The following is an 11,849-nucleotide window of genomic DNA, read 5'->3' as shown; positions in this document are numbered from 1 at the left end:
AAACCGGTTGTTAAACCAGAAGGATCCCACCACTGACCAGAAAAATATGCTGATCAGGCTCTAGTGTTGCCTGTATGGGTAGTAACCAAAAATCAAAAATGAGCTGTAGTGAGCCCTTGTTTTGTAGGGTGAGAAATGGGAATGTTAGCTGGAAAACCTGATGATTCATTGGGCCTCATGAATCTTCACCCAAATAGACTCCAAACCAGAAAGGCAAAATTAAAAAAAAAATATTTATTTATGTGCAAAAATAAAGTGGGCCTTCTTGCTGACCTCTCAGCCAAAAAGACCACTTTCCTCTCTCAACCACTAACATTTATACGCTTTTACTTGAGCAAACCAACGAGAGTTTATTGTTCCTACCTACTGGCTTCCATGTAATGCTCACCTAAATATTCAGGAGATGTGATTTCAGTATTCTAATGAACTTTTGACTTGCAAAGGTCAAGCAAGACATTCTAGACTGATTTTTTATTGGCTTAACTGCTTACTTATTCCTTATTCTAACGTGCTTAGTGCTTCTCCCCCTTGTCACATGTATGCTTGGCCTTTTCTGTGTTTCCCCTCCCCCACATACCATGCAACAGGGTTGATCACTGATGCATTGTCCCATTGAACATGTGTCCTCTTCCTGCCACCCACTTTGCGCACCTGGCCTCTCCCCCACCTTGCTATCTCTTGCCTATCACACTCCATCTTGTGAATTTCCTCTCCAATTCCACCCTGACTCAGAACTTCCATATGTTGGGGAAAGTAAAAAAAACAAATTTTTTAACGAATTCTTTAGTCCATTTAAAACATAGCAGACAGAAATAGTACTGTACTGATAACAGGAAGTAAAAGCGAAAGGATATTTACTGATTTACATGGTCTTGCTTTGTCATTGTTTCAGTTCATTAAATTCTCCACTGCCTTCCTGCTTTGTATCTGAGGTGGTCTTCTTCTTCTTCTTCTTCTTCTTCTTCTTCTTCTTCTTCTTCTTCTTCTTCTTCTTCTTCTTCTTCTTCTTCTTCTTCTTCTTCTTCTTCCTTCTTCTTCTTCTTCTTCTTCTTCTTCTTCTTCTTCTTCTTCTTCTTCTTCTTCTTCTTCTCCTTCTCCTCCTCCTCCTCCCCCTCCCCTCCTCCTTCTTCCCCTCCTCCTCCCTCTCTCTTTCCTCCTCTTGCCAAGTTTAGCAGGGACAGGACAGTGGTGGGATTCAAATTTTTTTACTACTGGTTCTATGGATGTGGCTTGGTGGGCGGGGCTTGGTGAGCGTGGCAAGGGAAGGATACTGTAAAATCTCCATTCTTTCCCCATCCCAGGGGAAGGTTACTGCAAAATTCCCATTTCCTCCCAATCAGCTGGGACTCGGGAGGCAGAGAATAGATGGGGGCGGGGCCAGTCAGAGGTGGTGTTTACCGGTTCTCCGAACTACTCAAAATTTCTGCTACCAGTTCTCCAGAACTGGTCAGAACCTGCTGAATACCACCTCTGGAACAGGAAAACCACCTGCATGGAATTGCAAGGGACTTGCTGAATAAGTGGTTATCTCTCTCACTCCACACCCAGCTCTCTCATATGCAGCAGAAAACAATTTGGCATTATACACAGTTCATTAAAGAAAGGCTTGTCAGATGCAAATTCTGAAAGACTACACTTTATTTGACAGAAGAAATGTTTTAAAACCTTAGACCAAGGAAAGGGCACTTACAAAAAGAGTATGTGTATGTTGTATTAATGAACAAGCAGTGATCGCTCCCCCCCTTGCTAGTTTGTTTTAACTTGTGCGTAAAATCAAAAGGAAAAGAATACTGTGCATTTGAATCCTGTTTCATATATTTTTATAGTGTCTGCAGTCTAATTTCAGATATGGGTTGACTATACCAGTTAAATGCTATGAATAATTATATATAAATGTCATAGAGAGGAGAGATGTATAAAAGCTAATATCTGGACTATATGTCTATTGTTTAATTTCACTTTTCTTAATGTGACTTAAAGAATTGATGAGGATAATTGGATTTTCTTGTTGGGAAGCCAGCAAAATTATATATCAATAGAAAAAAAAAATGCTTACTCACTGAATTAAATTGAACTTTGAACTGGTGTACTTAAACCAATGTTTGTATTAAAATAATCAGAAAAGGCAGACCAGTTAAAAATGGAATGAAAGCGAAGGAAGGAAGGAGAGAAAAAGAAAAGAGGGAGGAAGGGAGGGAGGGAGGGAGAGGGAGAGAGAGAGAGAGGGAGCGAGCTTTGATGGAAATGGCACTTTGGCTTACATTAATGATTCAGAACTGGCTGGAGATAAAATTAAAGTATCAAAGCAAATGTTAGGTTAACCAAAGATTTCTGATTATGAATGCTACAATATTTTTGCTCCTCATGTGGAATTTGCTATTGCAGGGAACTATCTTGAAAAAGCTAAGACTTTGGAGAGTTTTCTTGTGAAAATGGGAAAAAGAAAGCCCAAAATCAGATGTCGGTAAAGTTAAGTAACATTCAGCTTTGTATGGTTCCTCTTTGTGCTTAATGGGGTTTCTTCTAAATGGGCTTGTATATGATCCAGCTTAAAATAATTACAAACTATGTGATCAAAAGACAGTAACAGGTACATATTGTTGGGTCATGAATGGCAATAGTTGAGTATCTTAGCTTCTTTTTTGGAGTAGATAGGCTTTCTCCAAGAGTAATGTCAACTATTCCAAAATCTGCAAAAAAATAAATAAAATAAAGTTATATTTTTCCAAGCAAAATAAACTCAAATCTTTCACTCTGTCCTCATAGTACTTAGCTTACAGTCCTCCCATCATATTCATTGCCCTTCTTTGCACATGTTCCATGATTAGTTGAGCATAGCAAAATGCATCATGTGAACACAACTTTGTAATTCAGCAATAATGGGAGGACTACTTATTTCTCAGTTCTACAAATATTAATCTTCTGAAGCCCAGTGCTACCTTATATGATTCTACCCACTGAACATGATAGGACTTAAATTCTGTAGCCTTAAATATAGTATTTTTTAAACTTTCCCTTATTTTGGGGATCCTATTCCTTGTTGTAATGATACAGCAATCTTTTCTTGCTGTTGATTTTTATAACACCAAATATTGTGTTGGATATTGTTTAGTCAATGCAATGAAGTTGTGACTGAATGTATATAGCTGTGATAGCAAACCTATGGCACACGTGCCACAGGTGGCATGCGGAGCCATATCTGTGGGCACATGAGCATTGCCCTAGCTCAGCTCCAGTGCACATGCACGTGCCGGCCAGCTAATTTTCTGGCCTTCCTGGCCCACCAGAAGTCGGGAAACAGGCCATTTCCAGCCTCTGGAGGGCCTCCGGGGGGCTGGGGAAGGCTGTTTTCGCCCTCCCCAGGTTCCAAGAAAGCCTCTGGAGCCTGGGGAGGGCAAAATATAGGCCTACTGAATCCACCGTGCCATTCGTGTGCCAAAAGCGGGGAGAGCTCGGGGGTGGGGCGCATTGAATTATGGATGTGGGCACACGTGCGCACGACCCCCCCACCTTTTGGCACGCGATGGCAAAAAGGTTACCCATCACGTTTAGAGTCGTGGAAGCGCAATGGTTAGAATGCAGTATTGCAGGCTAATTCTGCCGATTGCCAGCAGTTCAATCCTGACCGGCTCAAGGTTAACTTCCATCCTTCCGAGGTTGGTTAATTGAGGACCCAGACTGTTTGGGGGCAATATACTGACTCTGTAAACTGCTTAGAGAGGGCTGTAAAGCACTGTGAAATGGCATATAAGTCTAAGTGGCATTCAATTTGGTTTGGTATCTGCTGTATTTCTCCTTGCCCAACTCCAGTCATCCCACTCTCTCATATTCTATAGCAACCACCACAAAAGATTTAAAGATCCTCATTTCACTGAGCATGCATGTATAATTATATAATATTTTTGAGGCATTGCTACTGTATTACTGGCTGGTAGAATTTTGTGTAAATTGCACTTAATATGAACTTCCCACTGTGAGATGGTGACTTAGGAAATGTAATGAAACTCATAATTCCATTCACATATAGGTATCCTTCAATGTTACTGACATAAACTGTTCTTTGGTAATAATAATTTTTTTAAAAGAAGCCATCACAGTCAACAATATCAGCAATAGTTTTAATGAATTGCCATCTTGTATTTTTCACCAATCTTTGGAAACTTATCTGTGTTCATATAGACACCTCCAACTAAGACTCAGTGTTTAAATTAATGCTTATAAAGAATCAAGGGACCCTAATCTAAAAAAAACAAAACAAACCCTGCATGAATACACATGAGATTTTTTGCACATGAATTGCTTTTAGGATAGGTAGTTTCCTTGCATCTCAGAAGATGATATGTATCCTACTACAGAGGCTTTTTATAATGAAGAGAGGAAAGGTGTCTATAGAGATTCTCAATCATCCAGATCAGGGGTGGGTTCTACTTACCTTTACTACCAGTTTGCAATGGGATTGCGTGTGCGCGCTCCCTTTGCTCGCGCACGTGCCTTGCTTCTGCGCAGATCACTGATGATGACATGCGGGGCGGTGGGTGGGGCCTCCTGCCGGTTTTACTACTGGTTCTTGCGAACCAGTCCGAACCCGGGGCAACCCACCACTGATCCAGATCATGGTTGTCCCAAAGGTGCTTTTCCAAAAGGCATCTGAACTTTTTTTGATTTTTTTTCTCCTTGAAAACATTTCGCTTCTCATCCAAGATTTTTCAGTGTTGAGTGAACTGAAGTAACAATTACTCAATAGAAAAGATAGTCAAAGTCAAAATTCTGTTTTCTTTTTTCCTATGTTTTAAAATTCTTTTCACTTTTTATTGTATAGTATACATCCACATCCACGCAAACACATCCCAGTACCACACACACACACACACACACACACATCTCATCCATAAGAACTGATGTGTTAGCCCCATACAGAGCCCGCCCAGAAAATCAACTCCACTGGAAGACCAGAACTACATTTTATTGAGATTGGCAGAAATACCAGAATCAGGCAAGGCTGATCGTGCTGTATTTCCCGCCCTTCTTATACGCCAGTGAATTCAAGAGGCCGTTGCCTGAGACTCTTCCAATTATTATTTTGTTCCCAGGACTTAAAGAATGTTTGACTCCTGTTTGCCTAGCTAATGATTCGTGCATGTTTCATCCAAGGCAATTTCCTTTACTCTCCGTGCTCTCCAATTCAGATTACTAATCTAAATCCTGATTGAAAATGATCCAGATAATCTGCTTCCTGGAGATCACTGTACATAGACAATGGGCTCAATAATCTTCCCAAGAGAGATGATCTTAGAGACTTAGTGATAATTATCAAATATAGATGGATCCAGGGAATCTCTTAAGGATGGGGCAAACTATTAATTATTATATCAATTTATATAGTCACCCACCTTGCAGTTGCAATTTTGGATGAAAGCCAGATTAAAAACAAATGCAACCAAAGCAAAATGTTTTAATCTGCCCCAAAGTAAGGCTTTGACACCATCTACCCTCCAAACTATCCAGTTATCTTACTTCCCTCAGATTCCTGGAACCAGGAGGTAAAAGGATATATTTTAAGTGTTACTTTGATTATAATGTATTATATGTTGACATCTGCATCTCTCTCTCTCTCTCTCTCTCTCTCTCTCTCTCTCTCTCTCTCTCTCTCTCTCTCTCTCTCTCTCATCTATCTCTATCAGGGGTGGGATTCAGCTGGTTCTGACCGGTTCGGGCATACCGGTAGCTCCGACGATCAGCTGAGTGAACGGGTTTGGTCCAATGATCAGATGGGCCTGCCTGCCCACCCCTACGCTATAACCTACCTATATTTCTTTTGTTTTAAGCCCAGCTGATAAGCGCGGCAGAGTGGATTGCCACATCTCATCTGTTTTACTCACTCTGGATTCAGTAGAAGATAATTTTCGATCAAAATGTGCAGCTGGTTACAAATGGTGAATCCCACCATTGATTTCTACTTATCTATATCTCAATGTCTCATATCTATCTATCTATCTATCTATCTATCTATCTATCTATCTATCTATCATTATTATCTATCATTATTATCTATCATTATATCTATCATCTTCTGTTACCTATGTTATTGTTTTGGTATTCAAAATCTATTTCATCACAGTGGAGACGGCAACTCTCCTACTCCAAATTTTGGGTTAATGCTACATGTATTGTGAAATGAGAATTTAATGCACCGAAAGTAATAAACTACTGTAACAAATAATAGTTTAATACATATTAACAACTTTCACCTGACTGAAGAGCCTCAATGACCCGATAAATAGAAGAGATCAACTTAAGCCAATGGAGAACAGAAGCCAGTAAATGTCTTGTTCAGCTGATCTTTGCGGTGAGTGTGTAAACACAGCCCTATGTTTCAGAGGTGTAAAATCCATTAATGTCAAATTGCCTCTTCATCCTTGCCTATCCTCCATCTGTACCTATTTAATTACTGTGCAGACCAGATGTTCCTTTAACTGATGCAGAGCAGCAAATTACGGCTCAGAAAGCAGTCAAAATTTCATTGCTGCTCCATTAATTCTGTGGCCTGACTTTCTCCACTGTCCTTTTGTAAGGAACAGCTACTTTCCATTACCCTGCCCCATAAACAAATGAATTGCAATGGTGTAATGCAGAAATAGTACATCTCTCAGTTTTTACTGCATCCTGGGGTGGGAGTGGGGAGTATCAGCTCCTTTAAGCAGGGGGAAATTGGATTTTGCATGAGCAATGCCACCTAAAACATCTTCACTTTTTTTTTTTTTTTAGTGGGAAGGTATTCTAGGTATATTTTGTTTCCCCAGGGAATTTTCTAGCCAACATCCCTGCTTGTGCAGATTTATGGTTTGAAGAACTTTCAAAAAGTGTAACCGTTTAAGCACTTGATGGAATGGGGAAACGTAACGACATGCAGGATTAAGAATCACCAAATCTGGTATCATATTTAATATTCGGACACATTAAATGGTGCTATAGGGAAAATGGTCAGGAACTGTTATCCATTTGAACTATTGAAGTAATAATGTGTCAGTGACAAATTGCTTAAATATAAGGGAAACTTTCTGAATGGTTAAGATGTGTACAACAGTGAAACAGCTTATTTATATTTATTTTTTATTTTTATTTGATTTATATGCCGCCCTTCTCCGGAGACTCAGGGCAGCTTACAATGTGTTAAGCAATAGCCTTCATACTTTTGTATATTTATACAAAGTCAGCTTATTGCCCCCACAAACCTTATAGAGGTTTGGGGTTCTTAATTTTAAAAGTCTTTAAAAAAAAAAGCTTGGCACCCATGTCTTCTGGATGGTTTAACAGGTTCGCTTGCACATTGCAGAGGGTTGGTCTAGATGGCCCTTGTGGTTCCCTTCAGACCCTCGGTACTATAATAGTGTGAAATACTGCTTCTTAACTACAACATTATTTTTTCTCTGTGGTTTTTTTTTTTTTTTGCAGGGGGAAGGAAAAAAAAGAACAATTGAAATTTTACTTACTTTTGTTCGTTTTCCAAATTCTGTGCATGGACCAAAATTTCATTAATTAAACATCACCACAAATCCCCTTTTAAGAAGTCAAACACCAAACTATTTTGTCTACAACTCCTTTTTTTTTTTTTCTCCCCACACGCCAGCACTTTGGTAAAAGCAAGGATTCTGAAGCTGCTTGATAAGACAATGTGGAATTATTATCTCTTGGCCAGTTTTTCCACATTAATCTCAGCAGGCTTCCTTTGCAAATCCATTTTTCATTTCACACTGATTGTTCCTGTCATTCTTTTGACAAAGTTTCTTTAACTAATGGACAAGAAAGTAAAGATTCCTGTTCGTGTTTATGTCTGCCTTGTCAGGTTCTCTGAAAACCGTGCTTACCTTTAACCTTTTCTTTGGCTTTCTCAAATGCAGATTATACACTTAGAAATTTCAGTATGTTGCCCTTTTGCACTTGAATGTTTAAGCATTCTAAACCCAACCTTTGAAATAGATGTTAAGTAGGAAATTACCAGTAACATCTTTTGAAAACTTAAAATAGATTCACTGCAAAATAGCCAACTGATCTCAGAGGATCTATTGTGGCATACTCCCTCCCTCCCTTCCTTCCTTCCTTCCTTCCTTCCTTCCTTCCTTCCTTCCTTCCTTCCTTCCTTCCCATTCATTCATTCATTCATTCATTCTCTCTGAATTGTTTCTAAACATTTTGGCTAGCGGAGGGTTGCATAATAACTAAAAAAAAATATGTCTTTTTAAAAATAAAAGGATTTTTTCTGCTTGAAACAGTAATGCACAAAATGAAGCGTTGAAATTAATTTTATTGCTGACTGCCAGAGGTGTCCAGGAGTCAGGGTGGGCAGTAATAAAAGCAGCATTGTTGCATAAACTTTACGCCTTGTACTTTGGTTATGACTGTCTACACAGACCGAAGAGGCAGAATTTACACTGTAATGCTGCTTTCAACCAGTCATAAAAGGCTTGAATCCTGCAGATGCTTTTGATGGCTGCCTTTTCATTTTCCCCTCCATGCCATGCTGTGTGGTTTTGTGAGGAGAAATCAAAATGGCCTCCAGGAGTCAGCTAGTTTGCACATGGATTTTTGTGCAATTAATTTGATTTGAGGTTTGAGTTCTATTAATTTTCCACCTTCCGTCCCAATAATTATATTTAATTTAACAAGGATGCATTCTAGTTATTTCTTTTTCTTTGAAATACTGTACTACTATAAATGCTTGATTTCTTTAAAAAAGGCAGTTTTTTCTATATGGTGTCAAAATAATTCATAAATATGTAACAGTAGCGATCTTACAAGTGAACAACAAAGAGTACACCTTATATTAAATAGAATTAAATTATAGTATATCTTAAAAACTAAATAACATGTCATTATTTGTCACAGCCATTTCATTAAAATGAAGGTATCTGGTTGGAGATGATATACAAACTAGAATCTATGCACTTTTCAACTTGAAAGAATATCAGATGTAATTTCCTGACCAAACTATTACTATTTGATATTGGAGATTAAAACTTCATTTCACTTCTAATATTTAATAAAGTATTTAATAATAAAGCATTTTAAATATTTAATAAAAATAAAAATAATAAATTTAAATATTTAATCATATTCAAGTTCAACAAACTTGAGGAACTTGGAGACATCGCTTTTGTGCAAATGTTCTCTATGGTATGGTGAAATTTAAGACTCAATGAGACCAAAATACACATAGTACTCCTGCCAGAAATGCCTTTCCTTGATTTTTTAAAAATTGGCTTCTGAATTTTTATTTTTTTGTAAAAATGTGGTTCTGCTCAATGTGATTAAAGTAGAATTTCACATGTCAAGTGCTGTTTTATAGCACTCTCATTACACACCATTGGCTATTGTTGAATTGAATTACGCTTTTATTTTATCTTTCAGTGTCATCCCTTTTTTGAAAAATATCTGAGTGCCGACATAGAAGTCGTGCAATTTCTACTAAGATAGTGTCAATATATTAGAACAGTGAGGAGAACATTTGAGGTGGTAATTCACACATGCTAACAGTAGCTGCTATTAAGGCCAATTTTTTGTATTATACACCCTGCTAAATTTTTAAAAAGGCCTTAAGCAAGCAGTATGCATTCCCACTTCCTTCTGCCATAAGAAAATAAACACCCTCACTTACAGAAAATAATTGCTGTTATTACACTTATAATACAATATTGTATTGTATTTAATTGTATATTAAAATATTTGAAATAGCTAAGATATTATATCTATTAAACATAGTTACCAAATATATTTTACATTACAAAGAGTACTAAAAAAAAAGAAGAAACATGATTTTGTTCAGTCTGATTATAATACATTAGTGCAGAACATTAGGAACATGAATAATATTTAAAGTTTTGACATAAAAACAAAACATCAGGTAAATAAAGTGGCTGTTATTCCTTGAAATTGGAAAATGCATAGATTCTAGTTTACACAGAATCTCCAAGAAGGACCCTTCATTTTAATGGCTGGCTGTGACAAATAATCAGTTGTCATTTGGATTCATAAAGGGGATCAACCTATTCTCCAAAGCACCTGAAGGCAGAACACAAAGCAATGGATGGAAACTAATGAATGAGAGAACCAACCTAGAAATAAGGAGATATTTCCTGACAGTTAGAACAATTTATCAGTGGAACTACTTGCCTCCAGAAACTGTGAGTGCTCCATTACTGGAGGTTTTTAAAAAGAGATTTGACAACCATTTTTCTGAAATAGTATAGGATCTCCTGCTTGAACTAGGAGCTAGACGACCAAGGACCCTTCCAAATTTGTTATTCTGTTACTCTGATTTTAAGACATACTGCAATTTAATTCTTAATTTGAAAACTGTAATTGCAATTTGAATTACATATATTATGTGCATTAGCAGGTTTAATTGTTAACTTTGATAAATGATGTGTTATGTTAATTGTTAATAAAGAATCACAAACATCTTCAAGAAGTATTGCAGTCTATCAGTCAAGGTGGATTTAGATATGTAAGAGTAATTAACATTAAGGATTGGGAACAATTAAAGAAATGTAATTGTGTTCTGTGCAAGATTAGAATGGAGCTTAACTTGTGACAATAGTGTTTATCATTATTTGGTAGAACAGCTATATTTCAAGGAATCATTCTATTTTTGTTGCAAATGTTGACAATTCATTTGCATGCTATTTGGTTTCATACCAGACAAATACTTTTTCTCTGTTAGACAGAAAAGTATATAAAAAAAACTAAGATTAGGCAATTACACTATGGTAGACATTTTGGCACATCAAATCTGAAACTTCATTTGAATATATTTCAACTACTCCCATTTAGTTATATAACTAGGACGTCAAAAAATACTTCAAGGGGAGAAATTGAGATAGTGTTGGTCTTCCTATTTTGTTAAGATCAGCACCTTTCCTTCCTGCCTTTCAGAAATTAGTACTAGTACCTCAGTTCCATATTAAAATGCACTTTAGAGAGCTGAAAAAAATATGCAAACCATCTTCAGCTCCTATTCTTTCTTCTCCATCATTATTTAGTCATCTTTTTAAGCACAAAGATACATTTGTTCAGCATAAGGAATGACATGGCAAAAGATGGCTACAGCAAAAAAAAAATTCAAAAAGAGTGGTTGCAAATTTCAGCTTGGTTTAACCTGAGTGGTTCAAATCACACCTTACTTAATCTATTTTCTATACTTTTTTAGAAGTCTTCTTTTAAAGTTCTAAAGATCTATACTTTTCTATACTTCTCCAAAAGACCTCAGAGTAGTTTACAATGAGTAAATGCAATCTTAATTAAAATTAACGATCAACAATAAATAAAACAGTATGATCAAAGTTATTTTTTTAAAAGAAAAGCAATCTAAAAACCTATGTTAAAAAAGGTTTGTATTAGTTGTTATCCTTTACATTGCTGTTGAATGCAGGTATTTTCTTCAGCTGCTATTTTAAAGCAATTAATGCAGACACTACATTTCTATTTCTCCTTGAGAGAAGTCTGTAATCAGGGCCTTGTTGAGAAAATCTTTGTCATACTTGCTCTACTATGAACTTAATCAACCATAAGGCCTCCCCAGCTGACTTGAATGAATGGTGGCATAGCCTTGGAGCAGTTGATAATTTATGTATTGTCCATGCAGTGTTTATACATCATTATCAATAAGGTAAAATTTTCATAGTACAAACAAGTGATTCAGTTGGGTTTTCTGAACCCAACTATACATTCTTATTTCTGTTTCAGAGGGTAGTACCTATTCTGCACCAATTATGGCAATAGTATTGCCTTCAAGTATAATCCTATATAGGATACATTGCAATAATCCAATCAGGAGGTTAAGAAAACAAGAAGAC

The 11,849-nt window shown here is 36.9% G+C and overlaps 1 long non-coding RNA gene across 2 annotated transcripts; it reads right to left on the bottom strand.

Moving 5' to 3' along the window:
- Positions 1-1,620: 1,620 nt before the first annotated feature.
- LOC132711388 (uncharacterized) lies at positions 1,621-7,209 on the bottom strand. 2 transcript variants are annotated; one of them, XR_009622229.2, is made up of 3 exons: positions 6,249-7,209; positions 4,433-4,736; positions 1,621-2,690 (listed from the first exon to the last, which is right to left on the bottom strand). It is a non-coding gene; the product is annotated as an uncharacterized LOC132711388 (long non-coding RNA). The 2 variants fall into 2 exon arrangements; XR_015731902.1 differs by lacking the exon at positions 6,249-7,209 and having other exon boundaries at positions 4,433-5,806.
- Between the last annotated feature and the right edge of the window lie 4,640 nt (positions 7,210-11,849).

Source organism: Pantherophis guttatus, chromosome 2, assembly GCF_059756535.1.
Source record: "Pantherophis guttatus breed Tessera chromosome 2, ASM5975653v1, whole genome shotgun sequence".
Lineage (NCBI taxonomy): Eukaryota > Metazoa > Chordata > Lepidosauria > Squamata > Colubridae > Pantherophis > Pantherophis guttatus.
The sequence above is the reverse complement of the archived record's forward strand: the minus strand, read 5'-3'. Positions and strand labels throughout refer to the sequence as shown.